Source organism: Martes martes, assembly GCF_963455335.1.
Source record: "Martes martes genome assembly, chromosome: 11".
NCBI lineage: Eukaryota > Metazoa > Chordata > Mammalia > Carnivora > Mustelidae > Martes > Martes martes.
The window spans coordinates 6122949-6149931 of NC_137899.1; positions in this window are offsets into that span (position 1 = coordinate 6122949).

A 26983-nucleotide genomic window follows, 5' to 3' on the forward strand; every position below is an offset into this window, starting at 1 on the left:
AGGTGATACAACGACAACAAAAAAACTCCCTAGAGAACTGATATTAATAAAAAAAAAACAATGAAAAGTCTAAAGCAACAAAATAAAACATACTTTAACTGAAATAATGAACTCAATTGATGAGTTTCAAAGAAAACATCCCAGAAGAAAGATTTTATGATCTGAAACGTAGTTTAACAGATGTTCAGACTCAAGCAGAAGAAGAAAGAAATAGGACAAAGATACATAAAGTATTGCATAATGTATGTAGTATAAAGAAATGTGTTCTAACATAAATATAATTATGTGTCCAGATAAAGAAAACAGATAATTAAATCAAAGGTAAAATTGCAAATCTGCCAGGGGGGGAAAGTTGCAACCATAACATTAGAAATCGACTTCTCAACAGAATCTGTGGTAGACAGAATAGAATTATGCCTTTATGTGCTAACGGCGAATAACTGCTAACCGAAAACTGTGTACAAAGTGAAACAGTCTTCCAGAGAAGAGTGAAAATGGAGATATTTTTAGAAAAAACAACTGATAGGATGTGTTATTAAAGTTGCATATGCAGAGAAATATTAATGGGGATTATACAGATGGAACAAAATAACTGCTAACGTAAGTCTGTCTGCAAACGTGGGAAAGAGCTAAGAGTAACAGAATGAACAGGTGGGTTAATTTAGAAGAACATTGACTATGTAAAACAATAACAGCACTTGAAAGAAATAACATATAAATGGCAATCAAACATGAAAACAATCACTCAAAAGGGGAAAGTTGATTCTCACATCCTGGGTTCACCACTTCCTGGTACGAAATGTGCTCCTTTATAATGGGCTGTAACACATCAAATATGTAGGTTAATTACTAAAAGAATAGTAAACCTAATGAATAATGAAACAAAGTAATTGGTGGGGAAATGGAATGATACAAACACAGAAATAATTCCAAAAAAAAAAAAAACAGAGGGAGGGGGCAAGAAAGGAGATTAAAAGACCCACCAACAAATGTGTCAGTGGTTCAATGGATTTAAATGGACTAAATGCTCCACATAAAAAGCAACATTTATCACCTGAAAAAATTAACTACGTGCTACTTTCAAGAAATCCAGTTTAAAAACAAAGACCCGAACAAGCTGACAAATGGATGGAGGGGAAAAAGTTACACAACGCAAATACAAACAAATATAAACTAAACTAGCTATGCTAATAAGATGAAGGGAGCTCCAAGAGAGGAAGACAGGAACATTACTGGAAATAAATTGAGGTATTTGGCAGTAATAGGAATTTCTATTTAAATGCAAAATCTAACCATTTTTATTCTGTATGCATCTAATAATCTAGCTTCAGAATATATGCAACAAGAGCAAACTCATGAATTTCAATGATAAATTAGAAAATCCAAATTTATAGTGGAAAATATTTCAAGACTCTCTCAATGACTTATAAAACAAGTTGCCTGAGTATAGAAATTTTGATCAATATTATCAACAAATTTGAGCTTATTCATACAGAATAAATCAATGGGTTAAGCTCCCACATAGCAGTTTAAATCCAAAGGTAACAAAAATTATGCAAAAGTGATAGAAGAATTTAATAAAATAAAAACATAAAATAGATAATATTTTTATGTTTGTATATAATTGGTAAGTAGTTAGAAAGAATAATTAAGAAAATAGAGTTGTCTCTTAATTGTTAGTAATGCATGCATCATTTATGGTCTTACCAATAATAAAAATACATATATTAGGATAACATTTGGAAATTCTGCATTTTTTTAAGTAAAATTCCCAAATTCCTCAGCAAAAAAAGTACCAAAACTAATGCAAAAAGAAATGAAAATATCTTCATAGTCCTATATCATATTGTATTCTTAATTAAAAACTCTGCAAAAAGAAATCTATAGACTCAGATTTCTATAGACTCAGTAATAGCAATTACTTAAGAGAAAGTATATAAGAAAGAAAACAGGTAAGGGAGAAAACCAAAGAAATCCTCCTCTAAATTTAAATTTCATATTTCCCAACTATTTTGAGGTCAGTGTAATATTGATACCAAATCCTGGAAAGTACCTCACAGTAAAAGAAAACTATCAACCTCTCTCATGAACAGCAAGCCGACATTCCTTAGGCAAGTATGAGCCTATTGAATATATAACATAGAAAACATATAATTTCTCACTACCCTATTGTTTTTTCCCTAGGAAATTGAGATTGATAAGGTATTTTAAAAATCAATTGATTTAATTTTACATATCAGTCACCTTAAAAAGAAAAAAAAAATCCATGATAGTCTTGATATATGCAGAAAAATTATTTGACAAAATTTAACACTCATTCATACTTAAAAAAAAAAGAAAGAAAGAAACAGAAAAGGGCAGAAACTTCCTTAATGTGCTACATAGCTTCCCAAAAGTCCAGTACAAGTAAGCTAAATGATGAAATACGAAGTTTTCTCTTTGAGCTAGGTAGTGAAACTGTAATTACAAATACATCATATCGAGGAGTCTGGGTGGCTCACTTGGTTAAGCTTCTGCCTTTTGGCTCAGGGGTCCTGGAATCTTTGGGTCCTGGAATCCAGCCCCACATTGGGCTCCGTGCTCCCTGGAATCCTCCTTTCCCTCCCTCCCTCTCCCTCTGCCTCCTTCCCCCTGCTTATGCACGTCTCAGGCTCTCTCTCTCAGATAAATAAATAAAATGTTTAGAAGAAAATATATATATATCATATATCATATCTCTTCAACTTTGCCCTGGAGGACCTAAGTGGGATATTAAGTCAATGAGGGTTTTTTGTAATCATGTGACCAAATAGACCTCCAGGTCCTTCTCTGCATTAAACCCTATGTAGTCTCAACATTTAACAGGTAAAACATTCTCCCCCCTCCCCCTCCCCCTCTCTTCCCTCCCTCTTATGTTAGGAGAGAGATGCCTTCCCATTTTGATATTTGGAGAAAATTAAAGATGGACTTTAACAGCAACATTTAGGGGAAGAATTTAAAAACAGAGTCTTTCTAGGATGGTAAGGATTGTTTGCTTTTTAACCCAAAGAATTAAAATTTTAAAGTTGTCTTAAATTTGTCTTAGAAGATATGTTTCCATTAGAAAAGCCAATTTCATGGTTGTGTTTGCAGTTAATTTGACCTATCTCCCTTTGTCAGAAGAGCCATGAGAGACTGGAAATCTACAGGTTAGTTACAGCAGAAAAATCAGAGCTCAGAGAAAATTAGGGACAGGTGTTCTTGTCTTTGTCTCAAGCTGGTTTTATGACATTGGGTAAGTTCCTTTCCATTTTTGCGTCTTTCCTTCACTAGCATGAAATAGACAGGCTGGGCCATGTGACCTCTGAGTTCCCCCCCCCACCTCTGAAATCATATGGTGCTGTGAACATCAAGGGAAACCTATTTACTGTCCATAAAGGACTTTTGCCAGCACAAAGCTATTAAAGTTGCAGATAAAGGGTTCTCCTAAAAAGCTAGCAAGTTAATAAGTGCCTCTAAGCCTTTGCTTTAAGACCTGCTTTTCTCTCATGTAAAAAAGCAACCTCAGTATTTCTATGAAGTAAAACCAGGGAAAATATTACTAATAAACAATTAAACCATCAAAAAGATGAGTCATTTTCTCAAACATAGTAAGTACTCTTTAGACTCCATTAAGTTTTTCACTATGAGTGACTTACATTTTTTCAGGACAAATGAGGGGTAGATTCTCTTTGGGGGAAAGCTGAGTGAAACACTGTCTTCCTAATCTCACAAGTATTTGTGGAAGATCTGAGACAACTTACGGGAAAAACGTGTTTTTGAAGTCATCCTTGAAGTTAAATCATGCCATGCAAATTTCATTATCTCAGGAAGTTCACTATCAGAGTCTCAGTGATACTGACAAAAATGGGCAAATTAGAAGTTGTCGGGAAGCTGTCCATTCTGGGACACAAAATTATAAAGTGAATGTTCCTGAGTTGCATTAGGTGCTCAATAAATGGCAATTTTGTTGCTATTTGGAATCCCGTGTGCTTCTTTCTGTCTCTATCTTTTAGTAACCTTCCTGTCCTCAGCATTCCGTGGATTCTTGTCTGTGTTCCTTGTGTCCGCTAAACGGCTGAAACAAAACAGACCATAGAATGCAGTGGCTCAAAGAGAATACACGCTCATTCATCTCTCACCTAACTCTCTGGGCAGGTTGCTTCGAGAACAGGAGGTGTTTTGGGTGGTATTTTTCATGCAAGCTCTTTAGGAACTCAAACGCAAGGCATCCAAGCTATCTACCAAATGTAACTAGTGGTCTGGAGACAAGAAGGGAGAACGTAGAAAAGAAAGCGTCCATGTGGAAGGGGTATTTCTTTTTGTTCACACATGTGTAAACTCCAAGCAAGGGAGGCTTGGGAATGAGTCCTGCGAGGATCCGACCATAAGGACAAAAGAGATTGAAATCTGATGGAGAGTGGCAGTCAGCCTTTCAGGGAGTCCACACTGCTTCTGCCTCCTGGCACAGCATTTTAACACTTTTCCTGATGGATCTGCTGTCCACACTCAGTGTTGTTCCTCTCTTATTACACTGCCCGAATTTTTTCCCTAAAATACATTTTTGCATATTTGTCTCACATTTTAAGAATCCCCAGTGATTTTACTTTACCCATCAAGCCCCGATTTGTGATCCGCTCTCATTCCAACAACCGCACTTCTCAGAGTTAACACTTCCATACACCCTCCTGCCACTGCTTTCAAACCCAAAACTGAGTTCACACTCACATGGAGCATGGCTGAATTAAACCCTGGCTGCAATGAAGGAATGAAGTCACAGAATTCCTAGCAAACGGGTGTGCCCCCATCCTGTATGTCCAGTTCTTCTATGTTGTTCTTCATAACGGCGCTGGTTTGTATTTTTTTGCTTCTTTCTGGGAAGGCAATAGACACGATGAATCCCTTCAAGTCAAGCTGTGTTACCAATAAGCAGGCTGGGAGTTGGAGTTCCTGTGTCCTCTCTGTATTTTCTCCCTCACAGCAAAGCCACTTGGGGAAAGGAAAAATAGTAGATACGGGAAACACTGAATATATGTACCGAGACCCGGCAGCTGTAGACCCAGGTTGCAATCCTGATTCTTCCTTCACTTAGCATTAAATCTACCAGTCTCCCTGAAGCTTAGTTTCCATTAATCAAAGACATCCATATATGAGATCACATACACAGAAACAACCTAATACATATTAGTACTCTTCTGCATCTTGGGGGAAAATTCCCTAAATATTCCCAAACTATACTTGCCAACTCTCAGAAAGTTCATGTTGTATACTCAAATTTTCCGTGTACTACATCTTTGCATGCATACTGCTTTAATTTTCATGTATATATGCCACAGAATTTGTGGTTTTGAATGTGTATGTGGTATATGTGAATTTTTATCAGATCACATTTTATATAGAGGTCATTTGGGCTTTTTTTGAAAGTAAACATGACACCTATTTTTAATGAGATTTGCATTACTGTCTTCCTCTAATATATAGATTTTGTTACTGAGTACAAGTCAATATTAAAATAGTATCATTAAATATCAATATTTAATATTAACCTATTAAAAGATGCTGGAGAAATTGATGCCGATGACCCCGAGCATATGTGAGTATGCTCAGAAGAAAATTTTGATTATGAGACAGGGATTAAAGCTAATGAAAGCAGCAAAGTGAAACCTGGTAACACCCAAGTAAAAGCCGTCCCTAGTATTTAATAGGTACTTGAAGACCCAAAGATCAGCGTGGACGAGTCTCAGCTCTTCAAGCTCATGACAACAAGCCCCCAGAGTCTTTCTCTCTCACACACGCTTTTTTAAACTCATGAGGAAAGACTGCAGGCTACCGGCAGGCTTGAGGTGAGGTGGCGACTGACCTAACCATCACGAGGGGCCCGGTCCGGGGACACAGGTGTCCTTCCACAGAGAACTAGTCCCTGAACCCAAGAGCAGAGCCAAAGCTGTCTGGTCCTGGTCTGAACCTGACCGCTTTACTGCCCATCAGAGAACTCTGAGCTGAAAGCCCGAATGTCCAGGATAGAATAGACCTTATCGTTCTTTGCCAATCATTCTCTCTAGCCCCTGCCATGGGATTGTTTCTATTTTGTAGCTTTTCCTTTTGTCACAGGAAGCATGTTCATTGACTGTTTATGACATGCTTATTTACTATTTATTTATTCTTTTATTTTTTTAAAGATTTTATTAATTTATTTGACAGACAAGAGATCACAAGCAGGCAGAGACGCAGGCAGAGAGACAGGGGGAAGCAGGCTCCCCGCTGAGCAGAGAGCCGGATGCGGGGCTCGATCCCAGGACCCTGAGACCATGACCTGAGCCGAAGGCAGAGGCTTATTAACCCACGGAGCCACCCAGGCGCCCCCTATTTATTTATTCTGTTGCCCCCTTTGTACTTCTTATTCCTGACCCCCGCCCCCACTTACATCCCTCCGTGTCTTAAGACATGTCAGTGTGACCAGGCTACGGTCACCAGTCCTTCAACCACTCACGAAGCCAGGTGTTGCTGGGAGGGTGTTTCAAAGATAGGACTGAAAATTATAATCCATAATCAGGTGACTTTACGTACAGGAAATTATCCAGCAGCGGTAGCTGGGACCCTCGGTCTCTCCTTCCGGACAGCCTGCCCACAGAGTGTGCACAAGCCTGGCCAGTTTCTCGTGATGAATCTCTTACTGCGTATTTTCCCCTGCGTCTGTTTCTCTGTCTAGTGGTAGCGACGAAAAAAGAAGCCTCACTCCCCTTGCTCTAACACCTCAATAGAACTTTTAAATCTGTGACAAGACAATTAATTCACAAGTGTAACCTTACTTATCGATTTATTTATTTTTAAAGATTTTATTTATTTGACAGAGAGGGGCACAGGGAGAGAGGGAACACAAGCAGGGGGAGTGGGAGAGGGAGAAGCAGGCTTCCTGCTGAGCAGGGAGTCTGACGCGGGGCTTGGTCCCAGGACCCTGGGGTCATGACCTGAGCTGAAGGCAGACACTTAACTGAGTCACCCAGGTGCCCCTGAAGTGTAATTTTAAAATATAAAAGACAGACCTGATAAATTGGCCTCAGTGATTACGATGCCCAAGTTTGGAGAGTGTTCGGGATATGATGAAGGCAGTGCTGCTGAATTTTCAGGTATTATCCTCTCCGAAAGTCTTTTTAAATTTCAGCTTCTGATTCAGCAGTTCTGGACCATATTCTCAGATTCTGCATTTCTTACTAACAGGCCTGTGACGTGGCTGCAGCTGGTCTAGGGACCACACTTTGAGGAGCATTGACTTAAGGAAAATCATGTTGTCAAATAAAGTATCCCAAACTCCCTTCTTTGAGCTCGAGTCTTGGAATGGAGCAATGTGCTTATTAGGCTGAAAAGAAAGATGGAAGCAGAAAGGCTTTGCCCAGCGCACAGTCTGAGTCCCTGGAAGAGATTTGTATTACCAGTGCTACCATCGCAGAGCCAGGTAAGAAAGACCAGCACTGGCAAAGGGAGGAGGCCCATGTCTGAGTTCCATTCTGGGTTCTTGGATTTAAAGGATCTCCTTATATGTCCCTGATGGAAAGCCAGGAGTCTTGAGTTCTCCTTCGGGAACCTCTGTGAAAGATCCCAGAAATACTATAGGCACAGAGGGACTGAATAAAATTTGTAAGCAGGAACCAGAAACTTGGGAACTGCGGCAGATGCCAGAAATCTCAGACCTTGTGATTGGTGGAAACATATCACCTGAATGGAAAGACAAAATGGTATCTCAGTGATCGCCTAGCAGGGATGATACTTAGTTCTGCAGCCGAGACCAAGAAGGACACAAGAACACTGTGGACCGCTTGGTAGTATAGACCTGAGGCATCCTTCCATTCAGCTGACACAGGGTAGTACAACTACCCCGAAGGACCAACATACCATCCCGGGGAGGAGATAAGGAAGAGGAAGGAAATCTAAACGTACAAACGTTTCCAAAATAACTAAAAGCCTTCATTATCACAGAAAGTATGCTGTAATTCCACATAGGAAAAGAAATGGATTTAAATGATTAATGAGAGCATTATTGGTATTACAGCTCAAGGGTGTTATAGATAAAAAGTGCTTTATGCCTTGGCCTGTAACTAATCAATATTTATTACTTTATTTCTTTGAGAAAAACAAGCTAATTGTAAAAAGTGAAATTTTGGAACCCAGCCCAATAATAAACTAGGCACAGAATGAACAACATTACTCATATATCTGTAAGTTGAAAGTTGATTCAAACCAGTGTTCTGCTTCTGGCAATAGCAAAATGGATTGTTTTGCACAATCCTCCCTGCCGAAAACAACTAGCGAAGTTGGATAAAATCATTTCCAAGAAAACACGGGCTTGGAGTCTCCAAGCCAGTGAAGAATTAAAGACTCAGAATCTGGAATAATGGCAAGACAGAGTTGAGCCTAGCATTTGGTCTCTTTTCCTTTTGAAGCAATTGCCAACACTGAATATAGTGTCTGAGGATCAGAAACTTAGCAGAATTTCAGCAGGTTCACTAAAGAGGGAGTACAGATATGTTCAGACGCTGTCATGGAACAGAATCCTTGGTAAATATTCAGGCTTATATTCTAAGGAGAAAGGTAAATGGGAAGTGAACTAACTTTTATGTGGACTGAATGCCAGCTTCAGATCTTCTTCATGATTGAATTAATTGTTTCATTACTGTAGCTAACCTGGTCATCTAACCCTTCCACCTGAAAAAATTAAAAATTAGAAATTAAAAAGAGTGAAGAGGACCAGAGAAAATTAAAAAATATATATATTGTAGATTTAAATTTACCAGTAATTGTAGTAAATACTAATGGACAAAACATTCTAATTAAAAGACAGGTTGTTTCAGATCAATAAAAATATATACTTCTTATAGGAGACACAACTTAAATATAAGAAAACAAAAAAAGATGAAATTAAGAAGATGAAAATGTAAACATGGAAATTATAATCAAAATAAACTGGTAGAGTCATATTGATACCAAAAATAGACTTTAAAGCAAGAACTATTAGATTTAAATAATTTTCAAAATGATACCAAGGGCAATATGATGAGAAACATATTAAGATTCTAAATCTTGCAGTATACAATGACATGGTCTTAAATAAATCAGAAATTAACAGAATAAAACAGAAAAATACATATTAACTAGACTGTGGAAAATTAGAATACCTCTATCAGTAACTGTTAGAATGGCCCGACAAAGCAATCAATACTAATATAAAAAAAAAATAAATTGACCAAATAAATAATTGACCTCAGTGAGTTGAACATCTGACTCTTGGTTTCAGCTTAGGTCATGATCTCAGGGTCATGAGATGAAGCCCTGCATTGCACTCTCCCTTCAGTGGGGAGTCTTCTTGAAATTCTCTCTCTCCACCTTCCTCTCCCACTGTCTCCACTCCCTTCTGCTGATGTGTGCGCTCTCTCTCAAATAAATAAATAAATCTTTAAAAAATTGACTTATTTTTAATTGAATAGATTATAATGGACTATATAGAAGATCAAAAACTTCAGAGTATAGTTTTTAAGTGCATCTGGAATTGTTATTGAAGTCACCTATGTGATGTGCCTTAAGGCAGATAAAAGAATACATTTGTTCCATCCCTACTAGAAAGCAAACTGAACATGTATCTCAATAGCTCTAATGTCTTCTTAACCTTTTGTTTAGAAAGCTCTTTTTACTTAGAACACCAGAAGAGATATAGACCAAGATTGATAAAGAAATTTTTTAGAACATGACTTCTTTTATTTTATTAGGTTGGCTATTCCAAATGGATGAAAATTACATTTATATATATCTATACAATGATCATTACATAATCATTAAAAATGTATTTAAAGAAATGTAAGGATACTGGAGTAGGCTCACAAGTATTAAACACAACAGTAAATAAGATATGAACTATAAAGTCACAATCATGTAGCGTAATTCAAATACACTCCCCCAGCTCCTGGCCGGTGACTGTCATATACTAGCTGTCCAGTCCTGGGAAGGCACGTCCTGAAAGAAGTCATTTTTCTCTCTCGATTTCCACTGAGCATTGCTCTTTCTATTCTTTCTCTTAAAGTTGTTTGCAAGGATGAGATCTTCAATATTGACATGTCAACAAGTGAAGTACTAAATTTAAACTGGAATATCATAGCGGTTCCCTATGTTTATTCACACCCTAGATGTGAGAATACCATTTATTTTCTTTCTTCTGATTAAAAAAAAAAAAGACTAAGGTATTATAATCCACATTTTTAATGTGTACACAAAATATCAAGGCTATTATTAAGTAGGTAAGTCTGCCATGCACTGGCTTAAGAGTGGAATTAATTCATTCTGAATATATAGTATTTTGGGCACTCTAGCCATTTCTTGATTTATGCATCTTTAAACATGTTATGCATTTGTCATTATTTCTGGGAGCAGATCAAGTCACCGAATATTTCTATCCACTACTCCCTTTTATGTCCTTACTTTGCTCAGGGTCATGTATTAACTCAGAAAAGAAACAGCATCATTACTCCAAAGTCTAGATAAGTCTCCACTGAGGCATTACCTGTCATGCATTTTGCCTCTTAAGGTGCTAGAGTGCACCATGTTTCTTGGATATTCCTTTTGTGATGAAGACTGTCTCCAATCAAGGAGATTTATCATCATGAAACACCATTTCCTAGCTTTTTATAAAACATCTACCGGGAAAAAATTACATGTCGTGACATAAGAAATCTCCTTTCATGCTAATAAAAAAAGGTAACCTGTCACTTATTAAAAACACCCAGAGGAAAATATCCTGAATGATGATCAGAAACCATGAAGTGAATGGAACTAATGAGCAGACTTCTTAAGCATGAAGTTCTCCTACTTTGGTCCATTTGTTGTTTCCATTTGCAATTTTTCCTCTTAATAGAAGCGAGACAAACAACCGTCTCCATTAACATTTCTATCCCTCCGTTCTTATATACAGCCTGTAAATACTGATCTATAATTGTCCCTTAAATTAACATACCAATCAGCATACAGAGGAGGAATCACAGTAAATTGATAGGCAGTCTGCAAAAAAACAGTCTAGATACTGTAAGGTAGAGCACAGGAGGTGAAGGAACCTGAGAATGAGATGTTGGGTTATTAACCCCTTTATTAATAGAATAAAGAAAATGTATCTTTATAAATGGCTGAAAATCTGTTCTTAGAGCAAAGTTGAATTAAATTGTATCAGCCACTGAATTGGGATTAGCTATGGCCAGTTACTGCAGATCCCACACTCTGCTCTTTCAGTCATTTTGGGCCAGAAATAATCAAAATCACATCAAGCTGGACAGTACCTTATGGTCAAAATTAAGAACCAACCCTTTAATTTTCCTCATCTCCAGACATCTCTGTTGTTTCTGTTGTGCTGGTAGAGGGGGTGGTTGGTCTTTTAGTTGATTTGGAATATACAATTGAAGTTAACTCATGCAATTTCGAGAGCTTCCTGCTGACACTTCCAAAATGACATTTCCATTTTCATAAATGCTGAAACCAGACAATACAGAGAATAATTTCTCTTAAAATTGAAATGCGAATCCATTTAATATGCTACCTGGAAGTTGAGTGGCTCGGAAACTTGCAAAAGAAAATCAAAGACAACGAGAGTGCTAAAAAGTAGAAAACATTGTCATATGTAAGTGGTACACACATACTACTTAATATATCGTGGTTAGATGCTATGGCTATATCCATGCAAATTAAGCTCTCTAGGTAACACTAGTGACTGAATGTTATTTGGTAGGGAGTGAAGCAGACTGGATAATAAGACAATTACTAATAAATAAAAATGCAATGCCAGGGAATTTTTGGCTACATTCTCAGAAGTCTGCCTCTACTCCTACCCTCCAAACATGCTGATTTGGGGAAGGTTGGGGTTTTGGTACCCTGGGTTTTTGCTCTTCACACTGTCTCTGGGTTACCTTAGCTTAAATTGTCTTTTCTACGTTGACATGCTTCAAACACATTTCACTAGCTCAAGTACTTCAATACCCTGAACTCAGGCCCGTGAAAAAGCATGCCTTCCAAACCCTCTCTTTTTTCTTGAATCTCCTCTTCTTCGGTGGTTACTGGCTTTTAGGTGAGAACATCATGATCCACACATCTGTCATCTGGGAAAGATGGCTGTGAGGTTTCCTCCTCAATGTCAGTAATTTACAGCTTTTTTGTCTCAGGACATTTTTATAATCTTTGCTTTTTTTTTTTTTTTAAAGATTTTATTTTTTTGACGAGAGGACGAGAGGTAACATAAGGTAACATAAGAGGTAACATAAGAGGTAACATAAGCAGAGGGAGTGAGAAAGGGAAAAGTGAGTTTCCTGTGGAGCAGGGAGCCTGATGCGAGATGCAGGGCTGGATCCCAGGACCCTGAACCATGACCTGAGCCAAAGGAAGACACTTAACAACAGAGCTACCCAGGTGCCCCACATTTTTACAATCTTAAAGTTATTGTGACCCCAAAGTGTTTTTGTGAATATGAATTATAATTTTCCACATTTAACAAATTAAAAATTAGTGCTCAGTTATTTTAAAAATTCCTTTGTTGATTCATTTATGAATAACCTTAATAACCTATTTTATGTTAACATAACATTTTTGTGAAAATAAAACTGTAGTTTCCCAAACTGAAAAAGAGAAATAGTGAGAAGAAGGGTATTGGTTGGGGCGCCTGGGTGGCTCAGTGGGTTAAAGCCTCTGCCTTCAGCTTGGGTCATGATCCTGGAGTCCTGGGATCGAGCCCCGCATCAGGCTCTCTGCTCAGCAGGGAGCCTGCTTCCTCCTCTCTCTCTCTGCCTGCCTCTCTGCCTACTTGTGGTCTGTCTGTCAAATAAATAAATAAAATCTTTAAAAAAAAAAAAAAAAGAAGGGTATTGGTTAATATTTTTGTGAATCTCTTTAGAACCTGGTTTATATTTAGTTTGCTTATATTCAGTCTTAAATCTGCTTTCGAATTTGAATCTGATATCCCATGTCACAGAGCCTCAGGGAATCTCTACTGAATTCTCATGACAACACGGGAGTGAAAAAGACCAGTAATGTCTTCAAAGCATTATGGAAACAGCTTTGACTTTGACAGTGGCATCAAAGGGTCTCCTCCTTTGGAGACTAAGGGTTTCCATTAATTTCTCAGTCAAACTGAGGGCAAAGTCCTGACTTCTTAGGCTTCCATGTGGCCGCTCTGTTCATCCTGGTCTCTGTTAAGTAGCACACAGTTCCCTATAGCATGAACTGTGAAAATCTACCTACAGGAACCCCCATGGGAGTCTGAGATGAGGTTTTAGACAGCATACGGCATAGATTTTAAAAGAATAGAGAGGGGAACTTCCCATTGGACCCCTCCCATGTCCTCACTTGCCCTGGAATGTCCACAGAGGCTCTCTCCCCACCCCACCCTACTGGCTGGGATGTGGATGTCTCCTGCCTCCAGCCCACTATTCTTTAGTTCCACTCTTGATTTTTCAGCACGTTAGCTATCTAGGGTATTGTTCCACTCTGTTTCAAGGAAAGAAAGAGGCTGTCATTATGAGAAGATAGTAGGCATGTGACGGTTTCATTGCAGGCAATAAAAATTTTTTATAGTCTTACTATATTCAGGGAAAATTTTACATATCACTAGATTGTACACCTGAAACTAATATAATTGTGTATGTTAACTAAGTGGAAGTAAAATAAAAACTTTAAAAAAAAATCTCCTAACTGTGACATTGCAAAGGTGACATACTTGAAAATTAATCATGCAAACTCTACCTATTCTTTGTGAACTGACGACCTGCTGAACTTGCTATTGCTGGACCTGGAGGCAGGGGAGGACATGTTTGCATCCTCTGATCTGCTTGGCATCTTTTGGTGCTCTCTTACCCAGATTCTGCGGTAAGTGGACGAGTACAGCAACCTAGCATGGAGGGGTTGGCTGATCAGGAGTTCAGACCCCTCTTCTGACATGAGGTTCGACATTTTTACTGACCCACATGTCTTTGAGGCTCTACCCATTTTTAAGTATCATGTTCACTCTGTGGCTCAGAGGGTTCATTTCTATCCAGCTGTCTTTGTTTTCACTGGTTCTTTCTTCTGTTGTTTCTATGCTGCTGTCCTGCCCACTCAACGTGTCAGTCCTTCTTCATTTTCTCCTCCTCTTTTTCCTTCCTCTCCTTTCTCTTCATCATTGTACCTTTCAGTTCCCAATTTTTTATTTGGTTCATCATTCCATTTTCTATTTCTTTGTCACAGCCTTTCTTTTATATATATATATATTTCAAAATTGTTTGCAGTTACTTGTTTGAGCATTTTTATAATCCCTGCTTTTGGTCTTTGTTAGAGAATTCTGACATCTGTGTCCTCTTGTTACTAACATCCTTTAAAAGCCTTTTTTTTCTGTAAGTTGACATAATCCTTTTTTCTTCGGATACTAAATGGTCTGGGGTTGTATCTTGGAATTTATTACTATAGTATAAATCTTTAAATCTTATGGAGAGTATTGATTTTTTTTTTAGCAGGTAGTCAAACAATCACTTGGTGAGGTGGAGTTGTTAAGTTCTAACCTGCACTCTGTGGTTTGAGGTTCCAGGGCCATTTGTTTTTAAGTTATTTGCAAGTGTTGTTTTGACCAGCTGGACCTATGTGCCACTCTTGTCCAGTCTGGGCTTTGGGTGCTCTCTTTTATTTCTGATCTCAAATTTTTTGGAATGCCAGGTATGATCAGGTCTGCACGTGAGTAAACCCAGCTCATAAGCAAATTTATGAGGTTGTTTCCCTTAGCTCTTTCTTCAGTCGCCTCCCCAATACTTCACAAGTGTCAATGCTTTCCCTTTTCAAGTCTCTGTCTGGAAAGCTGGGCCTTTAGTGACTCTCTGCTTCACATTGTTGTAACTCTGTCTGCATCCAGAAACAAGTGGGTGAAGGATGGATAGAGAGAGAAATAAAATAATGGAAGTTTTCCGTATTTATTTTTTCTGATTTGAGAGGAAAATTCAGCTCCACCTGGACTCTGTGTTTCCGGTGGCTGCTGCTGCCCCAGGGAAGAATGGGGAGAGTGCCCAGATAGAAAAGAGTAAAAGGGAACAAAAGCATCAGGGATTTCCAGTCTATGCTGGAGCATTAGGACTTCCCTTTATCTCTCTAAGACAGAACTACAGGGCTCTCTGCCTACATCCTTGTGTCTACTTCTAAGGTTTGGAGCTGTTGATACCAGTCCAGGGGTGCCAATAGAGGAAAAAAAATAAATAAACAGGAAACTCAAGTCATGAGGTAGTTGGTTTGAATTCTGGTGTTTTTCTTTAATCAATCCGCTGTTATTTAATTTTGAATCTCAAGATATCTGCTCTTTGCATTACTTCAGTTTTTTTTTGTTTTGTTTTTTGTTTTTTAAAGTTTTTATGTATTTATCTGAGAGAGAGAGAGGAAGAAGGAGCATAAGCAGGGGGAGGGATAGAGGGAGAAGCAGACTCCCCACTGAGCAGAGAGCCTGATGCAGGGCTTGATCCCAGGACCCTGGGATCCTGAGCCAAATGTAAACATTTAACCAACTGAGCCACCCAGCTTCCCCCCTCTTCAGGTTTTATAACTGCATTCTTTGAGAGATGCAGTGTGTTTATTCCATCACACCTTACAATGAAACTCCAAAATTTTATTTTACTATATTGACAAACATTAAAGAATGGTTATGGTGTCATTGACATTATCTTAAAACTGATAATAATCTTCCATGAGCCTTGAGGCTCTAAATCACCAACAGATGATGTCTGCTCAAAGTCAAGTCTCCATGTACAAAATCTCATGGCAAAACGTGTGCGAAGGAGATCTGCCAAGGCTCTTGCTGTCAGCCTGAGCTAGAGTATTGTTACCTACAAGCACTATCTGTTCAGTAGGTTTCTAGAACTTTCCAGTCAAAGGGGACAGATTTCAATCATACAAGATGAACTTTCTCTCTTTTTAACTGGGAACAATGTATCTGGAAGGGACAGGAAGACTCATGAAGTCACATCAACATTTATTTAGAAAAATCTTACTCAAAAAGACAGATCTTACTTCTTTTAAATCTCAAATATGGTGACCAGTTATGCATTAAGAAGGAAGAAAACCATAATTAAAAACAGTTTTCAAGGTGTGCTATATATTTGCTTAGGCATTAATATCAAACCTTTGTGACTTTCAGAATGTGCCATTCTTTCTCTTACTACTATTTCTTTTTAACTTAGAGGGTATGTGCTTTGCTTGAAAACCTCTTATGGCCCATTTCTCTGTAGTATAATATAAAGTATTTTAAAACTCAGCAAGACATCCCAGTGTGTTAGCACTTAAAGTCACAACTGTGGTAGGGAAAAAAAATACAGAAAAAAATACCCAAAATACCACTTTATGAAGAAACAGAATCTCTGAGCTCTTGACTCAAATATCACACGTCAGTGTAAACCAGGCCCCGAGAACTTGCAATGCAGGAGTCGTCCAGCATCTCATTTGGCCTCCCTGTTTCTTACTTAAAAAAAAATATATATATATATATATATATATATATATATATATATATACATATATATATATATATGCATATGAGCTTCTTTCTACTTAAATATTGGGGAAGGATATAACAGGTAACCCTTGCATTTTATTTTCATATTAGAAGGATGTTTTTGTGTCTGCAGTTTGTGGTGTCCAAAATGTTTGTGGGCTTGGGATGAGAAAAGTTATCCCCATTTGATCATTGAGTAAGCTGAAGCTCCAAGAAGAGCTGAGAGCACATCCACCTGTTACTAGTGGAGAGAAGACAGAAGCTTTGTCATCTTTCTGCAAGTGTGGTGATCGTTCTGCTTTATCAGTTTGTCTGTGTCATTATATTTACTATAATGGGATTGGAATTAAAATTAAATCATTTTGAATATTGAAAATAATCTGCTACCTTAAAAAAATTAAATGAAAATGTAAATCCTTCTAAGGGTAATTTAGAAAAGGTATTTCGTGTAAAATCAGTTTTGGTATACCCAAATTGTAGACTACATTAAAAACATGTCAGATAAAGCACCTAAAAGCAAGCTACCAACACAGAAGTTACTTGTGGAGAAATGATAGACATTAGGTCTTTAAAATGCAAATTAGATACAAGTAAAAGAATACTATATTTAACATATGAAATGATTCTGAAGTCTCCATAGCAACTACTGAAGTGTTAAGCATAAATTATGTGATTAAATTTATCAAAGAGAGCTTCCTTTCAGCCTAAGCAATTGCAAACCCGGTGGTGCATCTGGTTCCTTTTCAGAAAGTCCCACCAAGCACACCTTTGGAAGATAATCAAAACAGCTTTTATCTATGATAGGTAAATCTGATTAATAATTTTGGAAATGAGATGTATGGCTCTGATATAGGTAGAATCTGGGACTAATCACTATATTAAAGAAAAAGCATTTGTGTGAGTTTTGACATTTGTAGCTAATGATAACCCTACATTAAAGAAAAGTAGGGGAAAAATGCCCTTTATTACACCATCCATTTTCAGAGTTGAAAAACATGGTTCAATTAATTTTATTCTTTATGTTCCTTTGTATTATATGAGTATGTGGTTGTGTGTGTATATTTCTCTGTTTTTGCATGTGTATGCATGTTGACTGTGTGTGTTCATGTATGTGTGCATGCTTGTGTTCAGTGCATTTGTCTTCAACAACTACGTATCAAGGCTTAGGTATCACTGTCAAATAAAAATGACTATATTCTAAAAATGAAATCATAGGTTCCTCAAGGATTTCTGGAGCACTGTTTTGTGTAATTTGTGCCAGATTTTTGGACTGATTTATTTTCTGCATACCCTGCAAGTGTGAAACTTTTAATGCACAGTTCCACGACAGTCTCTGCAGCCACAGGTGAAGACACCATAGCTAGTTCAGGTGTCCTTTTTGTATTTCTGCAAACGTTGGTAAATGTTACTGAATTCCACAGGACCTGCATGGATCAGAGAAGTTGACTTGAGGAGTCTATAAATATCTATCAACGTAAATAAAATTAGGCGTCAGGAATATTAAATATGGGTCCCTAAATCAGCTCTATAAAAGTGAACCAGACAAGTTAGGAAAGAAGAAGCTTTAGGTACATGCATACTTCATATATGTCAATAACACGATGGCGTGTCACAAAGAAATCAACAGACAGCCACAGAGAAAAATTTGACACAAAGACAGAGTGAAATATTGTGGTGCCTTGTAAAAAAGATTGAAAAGAAGCTCAAAAACATCCAGCATTTTTATAACATACTTCTGGAGGAAGATAAATTTTCCATTTATTTATATTTACCTGCTTTATTTTTTACCACCATAATAAATTATCATATCAATATTTATATTGTTTTCAATAATGTAGCTTAATTACTCTCCTGAATTTTAGGCAAGAGAGTATTTCTAACACTCATAAGTATGTTTTCTGAGTTTTATTTTCCAGACTCCATTCTTCAAGCACTTCTTTAGGTATTGTTTTCATCCACAACTTGTTTTCTCATTGGGATCTTCAGTTCTCAAGCTGAAGCACTAGTTTCCTTCCTGAATGCATGCCATCTTTTGTTTTTTATTGTTTTAATAGCTTTGCCCCTTCTTTCTTCTTCATTTTTGGAGACTGCCTTGGGTTTGTCTGCCACATTGCTGAATCACATTTCAGAAGTGCCAATTCTGCTTTTATTTTGTGTCTGCTATTGATTTTTAACTTCCTTTCATTTGTTCAACCTTGCATTTTGCAGTACGCCCTCCCATCTCTGGTTTATAAATGACTCAGAGTGTTTCTTGACATCTATCCCTTCTGTCATGATGTTGGAAGTCGACAGAAGGAAGGATTTGGTATCAGTTCTTATTCACATTAAAGCTTCCTGTATTCAGAGTACTGAGGGTTTGCAGCCAAGGGCTTGCAGTCTAAATCTCTTTTTACTCATGTAGGTATTTACTTGAAAGTTTCTCTCTGTACTGTAACATGCTGTCCTACTCTTTCTTTTCTAGGACCACTGCCAAGTTGCATCTCTTAATGAGAGTTGGAAAGAATTTTTTTATTTGTGCATATCTTACCTTTAACCTGAAAGTTTGTAACAGTTGCTGAAGCCTTTCTTTCTTTTTGGATGTGCAGCTATCAAAACTAAACACTATAAAAATAAAAATGAATGATTTTAATGGAGGCTTTACCATTTGCCATGTTCCCTGCTTAGATCATCAGATGAATTAGCTCCTCTTGGCTCTAAGAAATGGGTACAATCATTATCCAAACTGAAGGTATGTGAAGTCTCAGGTGGAGAGGGTAGGTGGTTTATTCAGGGATCAGCTGGCATTTGGCAGGCGTAGGGAACCAGCCCAGGAGGTATAACTCCAAACCCAGGTGCTGGCTGCCTCTTCCATTCTAGGTATGTGTGGATCATAAACTTCTATTATCTAAGCTGAGTGTGGCTTTGCTGCTCTGGTCATCTTCTTGGTGATCACACATGCTTACACACCTTTGTGTAGTGATAGAGTCTGCATTCTAACACTATTTTGAGTCTCACTGGTCAGTGGTCATAGATATGCTATACATATCCTTATACAACAAGGGTTACAGTGAAGTCACTTTCTCCATCACTATCCCCACGTGACCTTCATCTCACCTCTTAATGTTTCAGAGTTTCCAGAAAGTCCCAGAAGGTGATACATCTAAGAAAATGAATGATCCCCCTTTAACAATTCTGTCTAAAACTACCCAGGAAACATGCATATAACAATGGCACCCAGCAGAACACCCTAATTAATCCCCTAACCTGCTACAAACCCATGTATACAAAATCCCCAATTATCTGTATAATGTGTCTAGAAGCTTCAGTTCAGAGAATAAGAAAGAGCAGAAGGCCATATGCCTAAAACAAGCAATTATGTTGAACCAAGGAGTTGGCATGAAGACATTTGCCTGAACATATAGCGTATAAGAAACATTATTAAGACATGAGGAGGCCTTACTTAGGGGCATGGTTTTGAAAAAAGAAAGTTTTATATTAGAAATATACTCATTGTAGGAAATCTGCAATGTAATTTTGAATTAATATCGTGAATTTTGGAAAGTAAACTGGCAATCATGAATACAAAGAACATAAATTGGGCACTAAAATGTCATTTAGCAAAGCGGTAAATGATCATGGTATGTTGAGGGAGGGGGTCATATTTAAGAAAAAATAATAATTTAAAAAACATAAAGGTAATGCAAAACAAAGGTAAAGGCATTTGAATAATGGAGGTTCACTGTCTTCTAGGCCTGTGCTCTGCCTTTGACTGCACTCATTTAGAGGAAGTTTGGTAGATGGAGAGCTATGTACCCCAGTATTAGGGTGAGAATCTATGTATCATGTTCTCCTAACATCTTTACATTTATTTATTCAACTCTCTAGGGCTGGGCCCATTCCAGGTTTTGAAACCAACTACACTAAGACAAGAAAGGCTTAGATCATGTGGTATGGTGCATTTACTTTGTCGATGTGGTATTTTAAATTAATTGACTTTGGGTTTTAGAACATATTAGTGTTCTCGGGATTAATCCCCCTTGGTTATGGTCTACAATCTTCATCTATCATGGGATTTAATTGGCCAGTGTTTTTGAGGATTTTGCACCCTATTATCAAGAGCTATTTGTAGGTAGTGTTCTTGTGATATCTTGGTCTGATTTTAGGTTGGTAATACGATCCTCACAGAATGAACTGACAGTGTTCCCTCCTCCTCCATTTTTTTTTTTTTGGAAGTGTTTGTGAAGAATTGGTATTGGTACTAGTGAAGCCATCTGGGACTTTTCCTTGGTGGACAGTTGTATGTTTGTTTGTTTACTAATTTAATTATTCTGTTACAGGTGTATTCACATTTTCTATTTATTCTTGAATTTGTTTTTGTAGTTTGTGCCTCTCTAGAAATTTGTATTTTTTTTTTTTTTAAGTAGGCTCCACACCCAGAATGGATTCCAACATGGGACTTAAACTCACAACCCTGAGATCAAGACCTGAGCTGAGATCAAGAATCAGAGGCTTGACCGACTTGAGCCACCCAGACGCCCCAGGAATTTGTCATTTCATCTGTGTTACCTAATATGTTAGCATGCAGTTGTTCATAGCATTGCCTTAGAATCATTTTTATTTCTATAAGGTCAAGCATTTATGTCTTCACTTTTATTACCAATGGTAGGAATTTACCTCTTCTGTCGTTGTTGTTGTTGTTGTTTTTTCCTTTCTCTTTTTCTGGCAATTTTAATCTTAACCAAATAAAGGATTTTATGGTTTGTTGATCTTTTCTTTTTTTAATATTTTATTTACTTGAGAGAGAAAGAGTGAGAGAGATTGAGAGAATGAAGGGGGCAGGGGCAAAGAGAGAACCAGACCCTCTGCAGGGAGCCTGATGCAAGACTCAATTCCAGGACCCTGGGATCATGAACTGAGCCGAAGGTAGACGCTTAACTGGCTGAGCCCCCAGGCCCTCCAGTTTGTTAACCTTTTCAGAGAACTAAATTGTTGTTTCATCAAATTTCTCTTTGTATTTCTGCTTTTTATTTCATTACATTTCCACTTGAATCCTTGTCATTTGCTCCTTCAACTTGCTTTAAGTTTAGTTTGCTCTTGTTTTTCCCGTAGAAGTTTAGGTTATTGATTTAAAGTCTCATTTTTTTAAAGATTTTATATATTTATTTGACACAGAGAGAGATAACAAGTAGGCAGAAAGGCAGGCAGAGGGAGAGGGGGAAGCAGGTTCCCCACTGAGCAGGGAGCCCAATGGACCCTGAGACCATGACCTGAGCTGAAGGCAGAGGCTTAACTCACTGAGCCACCCAGGTGCTCCCTGCCCTTTTTAATGTAGGGTATATGTGACAGCTATATGTTAACCTCTAAGTACTGCTTTAGCTACATCCCATAAGTTGTAGTGTATTGCACCTTTATTTTTAGCCATCTCAAACTTTCTAATTTCTTCTCCAATTTCTTTTTTGAGTGATTGGTTATTTAGCAGTGTGCTCTTCCTCATCCACATTTTTGTTAATTTCCTAAATTTCTTTCTGATATTGATTGCTAATTTTATTACATTGTGGTCAGAAGAATCTACTTTGTATAGTGACAATCTTTCAAATGTATTTAGATTTGCTTTATGGCCTAGTTTATTCTATCCTGAAGAAACTCCCATGTGTAGGTGAGAGGAATATGTATTCTGCATGGATTGGGTGGATTGTTCTGTAGGCATACATTGGGTCTAGCTCGTTTATTGTGTGAACTCATTGAAATCCTGCCCACTCATCTATCCATGATTGAAAGTGAAGGTATTGAGGCTCTAATTGTTATTGTTAAAGTTTCAAGTTCTCTCTTTGTTTCTGTTTTAATATCTATGTTGTCCTGATACTCACGTAGCTACTCCAGATTTCTCATGGTTGCTATTTGCATGATTTTTTCCCCTATCATTTCACTTTCTTTTCTTTTATTTTTTTACAGATTTTATTTTTTTATTTGACTGAGAGAGAGAGAGAGAGAAAGAGAAAGAGCAACAGGAATACAAGCAGACGGAGTGGGAGAGGGAAAGCAGGCCTTCTGTGGAGCAGGGAGCCCAATGTGGGGCTGGATCCCAGGACCCTGGGATCATGACCCTAGCCAAAGGCAGATGCTCAATGACTGAGCCCCTCACGTGTCCCTATCATTTCACTTTAAATCTCTTTGTATTTTTGATTCAAGAATAAGTCCCCTGTAGATAGCGTATATTTGGATCTTGCTTGTTTATTTCTGTATCCAGTCTGATAGGTTCTGCCTTTTTATCAGGTTATTTAACTCATTCACATTTAATTACTTGTTAATTTGGTTGGATATTTGGACTTACCATTTTACTTCTTGCTTTCCACGTCTCATGCTTTTTTATTCCTCTGTTCTTCATTTACTTCATGATTTTGCATTAAGTGAATATTTTCTAATATAATATTTAAATTCATTTGCCAATTTTTTTCATTATATACATATTTTTTAGTTATTTCCTTAGTGGATTCCTTTAGGCTTTGCCACACATACCTTTACTTTTCTGATGTTTCAGACTTACACAAACTAAAGTCCAGTGAAATATAGACACATTATTCTTACATGTTCACTTTTTCTCCTTTATGGGATTATTATTATACATACTACAACTGCATATGTCACAAACCCAAACATACCTTGTAATTATTACCTTATGTAATTGCCTGTCTTCTAAAGAAGTTGAAAGAAAAAGAGAGAACAAGTATATATTTATAGCTTTTGTTATATTAACATTCTTATTTAGCACTTCTGGTTCTCTTCAGTTGTTTCTGTAGATTCCAGTTACCATCTGGAGTCACTTACGTCGCCCCAACAGCTTTGCTCCTACAAACTCCTTTATGTTGTTATTGGCAAATATGTTAGACTCTAACTGTTATGGGCTGAAAAATAAAATTACACACATATTGTTTTATATAATTGCTTTTGAAATCAGTTAAGAGAAGAATAGAGAAGAAATATGCATTTATACTATCTTTTTTAATTACATAATTAACTTTATCACTGTTCTTTGTTTTTACATGTGGGTTCAAATTGATATCAGGAGTCACTTTGATCCTGAAGAACTCCATTTAGTTTATCTTGTAAAGTATGACTGCTCACAAAATTGTCTCCATTTTTAGTTATCTGGGAGCGCTTTTACCTGGACTTCTAATTTAAAAGATAGCTTGGTTTGTGGGTTGGCATTTATTTTGTTCTTTAAGCACTTTGAATACATGTGTCCTGCTGCCTTTTGATCTTTGCTGTTCTGAGGAGGACTTGTGTTTTTACTCTTATTGTGGTTCTCTCATAAGAGATGAGTCATTTTCTTTTAGGACTTTTAAGATTTTGTCTTAGTCGTTATCTTTTGGTGTTTTCATGTGATGTGTCTGTAGTGCATCTCTTTGAACTTATTCCAGTTGGAGTCTATTAAACTTCTTGAATGTGTAGATCCATGTTTACCATCAATTTAGCAAGTTTTTAAGCTATTAGTTCTTCCAATATTTTTCTGCACTTTTCTCCCTCCTCTGTTTTGACACTCCCACTTTGCATATGGTGGTGCCCTTGATGGGATCTTACTTTCTTCTGAGGCTCTGTTCATTCCTTTTCATTCTTTTTGTTCTTCATCCATCAGGTTACATGATATCTATCAATTTATCTTTAAATTTACTATTTTTTTCTTCCACCAGTTCAAATATACCAACAGACCTAACTAGTGAATTTTTCAGTTAATTATTATAATTTTCAATCCAGAATTTCTTGTTTATAATTTTCTCTCTCTATATTGATTATCCCTATTTGATGAACCATGGTCATCATCAAAAATTCCTTTACTTTGTTAAGCGTGGCTTTCTTTAGTTCTTTTAACATATTTATACTTGTTACTTTGAAGTATTTTTCTGTTAAAACTGATATCTGGCTGCTCTCACCAGTAGTTTCTGTTGTCTGCTTTTTGAACTATGTATAGGTCAGACGTTTCTGTATCTTTACATATCCCATAAGTTTTTGTTAGAAAGTGAACATTTTTGATAATATATCATAGCAATTTTGGATACTGGTCCCCTCAGGATTTATTATTGTTATTTCTTTATTTAGTGAGTGGCTGGATTATTTCAGTGAAGATTTTTCTTGCGGGTTCACCTCTTGGTGGGTGTGAAGCCAAAAGACACAACTGAGCCAAAGCATAGGAAAAGAAAGGGTTTTACTTGAAACAAGTAAAGGAGAACTCTGGGGATCTTTCCCAAAACAGTGTCTTCCTGAACAACAAAACTGGGGATGTTTTAAACTCAGGGTGTATTCAGATTTGGAAAGGGACTTACACGAAGGAGGATACAGGTTGGAACTGGGGCAAAAGTCATCTTAAAGTGACTGAGTCCAGGTCAAAGTCATGAAGATACGGTCCAGTGTCTGAGTGCTCAGAGAGGTATAGATCCTGCAAAGGTAGCTCAAGAGTGTGCATCAGGTCGGACTTCACTTGGGAATCAACACTGGAATATTATCGCTAATTTATTGTCTCCAATAGGATTAGGCTGTCTCCTGGCCTGGTAGTGGCTATTTATTCTTATACTCTTTCATGAGACAGACTTTTCTTATGTCAAGAAAGTTATGTCTGTCTTTCTTTTTCCAAGGACTCTAACTCTTTCTGTTTACAAAGTCAGTTCTTCCTCCTTTCTCCTCACAGTGTGAATATCTTGATATTTTCCCTTGGTGGCTGCTGCCTTGGGCATGGGCACAGTCACCCTTGGAGGAGCAGTTTGGGTAGCCTCTCTTTGACTCTGTCTTCCATCTCTTAAACTTCATTAATTGCTGGTGGATTGCTTTACTGTTCTCAACAGTATTTTGTGGCACAAATTATTCCCTACACGGATCCTATTAAAAACTCTTTCTTTTAGAGGGATAGATTTTTCCATCAGTGTTGAGAACCCCCAGAAGGGCTATTTGTTGTCTTTCCAAGGTCATTTCCAGTAAACTTGTGCCCTACAATTTAGCTCGTAAGTCTAATGAGTCTACCAGTATCCTCTCAACTGCTATTCATCATAGCCTTCATTGACCTTGAGTGTGTCCCTAAGTTTGAAATTCTTAACATTTTGTTGCAAAAGAAGTAAATTCCTTTGGGAAGAAATTCAGAGCTCTCTTTTATGGCCTGTTTCTTCTCCCAAGCAAAATATAAGCCCAGGGTCTGGAGCTGGGGATGGGGACAGTGTGATGCTTCTGTGTTATACTCTTCCTTTGGAAATGCTGTGAGTAGTGCAGTGGGGAGAGCTGTAGCCTCAGGTCTTCTTGGTTTTCCCCACCCAGCATGGATTCCTCACCTGATGAGCTGGTGTGTTAATAATCTTCCCCAGTATTCTCAGTGCACTCCAAGTAAATTCTCTATCGTATGAGTAGGAGCTAGGGAGAAGGAAGCCCCATCTCTCACTCACCCTCAGCCTCTCACTCAGAACTTAGCTTCTACTGCAGGTAGCCACAGTTGTGTGACAAATGCTGATACCCTGTCCCTCTTGGGAGATACTGCAACCTTCCAACATGGAACGTTCTTCATTGCATCCATCTGGAGTAGAGTTTCCATCATGCTAAGCTAGGGGGAGAGAGAAGGAGTGGCTTGTGCCACAAATGCCACAGAATATTATTACTGATTTTTAGTATATATTTTTGAATAAATGTTTCTTCTTTTACTGTATACCCTTAGGGTCATTTCCAAATATGTATTTTCCTATAATGTTTAGCCATTTCACTGGGGACTGGGTCCATAGAATCTCTCATTTTGCCACACTGCCTGTGGTGCTCCCTAGAAGTTTTTATATTTTATTTTTGATACTATATTTATATTTGTTCTCCTCCTAAAACCTCTCCAAGATGAGTGAGGCCTAAGATGCTGATCTGGATGGGGGTAAAATTTGGAGACCTGACCTATGGCACAGCTATCGGACAAAGGAAAGTTGTGATCCAAAGTCAGGTAAGATTGAGCCTGAAGCCAAATAAGTTGAAAACCATGGGTTGTCCAGACCTCTGGTCCAGAGGAAAGGATCCAGCACAAGGAACAAGACAGACCAACACATTTAGAAGACTGGGCTTGGAGAGGTGCCCTTAGGTGGCATTGGACATCAGCAGGAAGTCTCTGATATTGTGGAAACTCAGTGTAGGGAGGGCTCTGATATTTTGACAATTCACAAGTACCTTGGAGAGTGATTTTTGACCCATGAGATAACTGTAATTCTCATATGATCTATCACTTTTTGTACAATCTCTTATTTTTCTTTATTGAATAATATTTCCATTCAATGTATTTATGATTTCCTCTTTAAAAACATATTTTAGATATTCTTCCTACCTTCACATTACATTTTCAGAAGTATATGTGTGTATTTTAAAAGATCTCCAGGCTACCCTGAGGCTATTGACTTTATTACTTGGAATTTTATCTGTGTCCTATTACATTCTGAAATGTAATGATTATCTGGAGGTTTTTTCCTTTCCTCAATGTTGAAG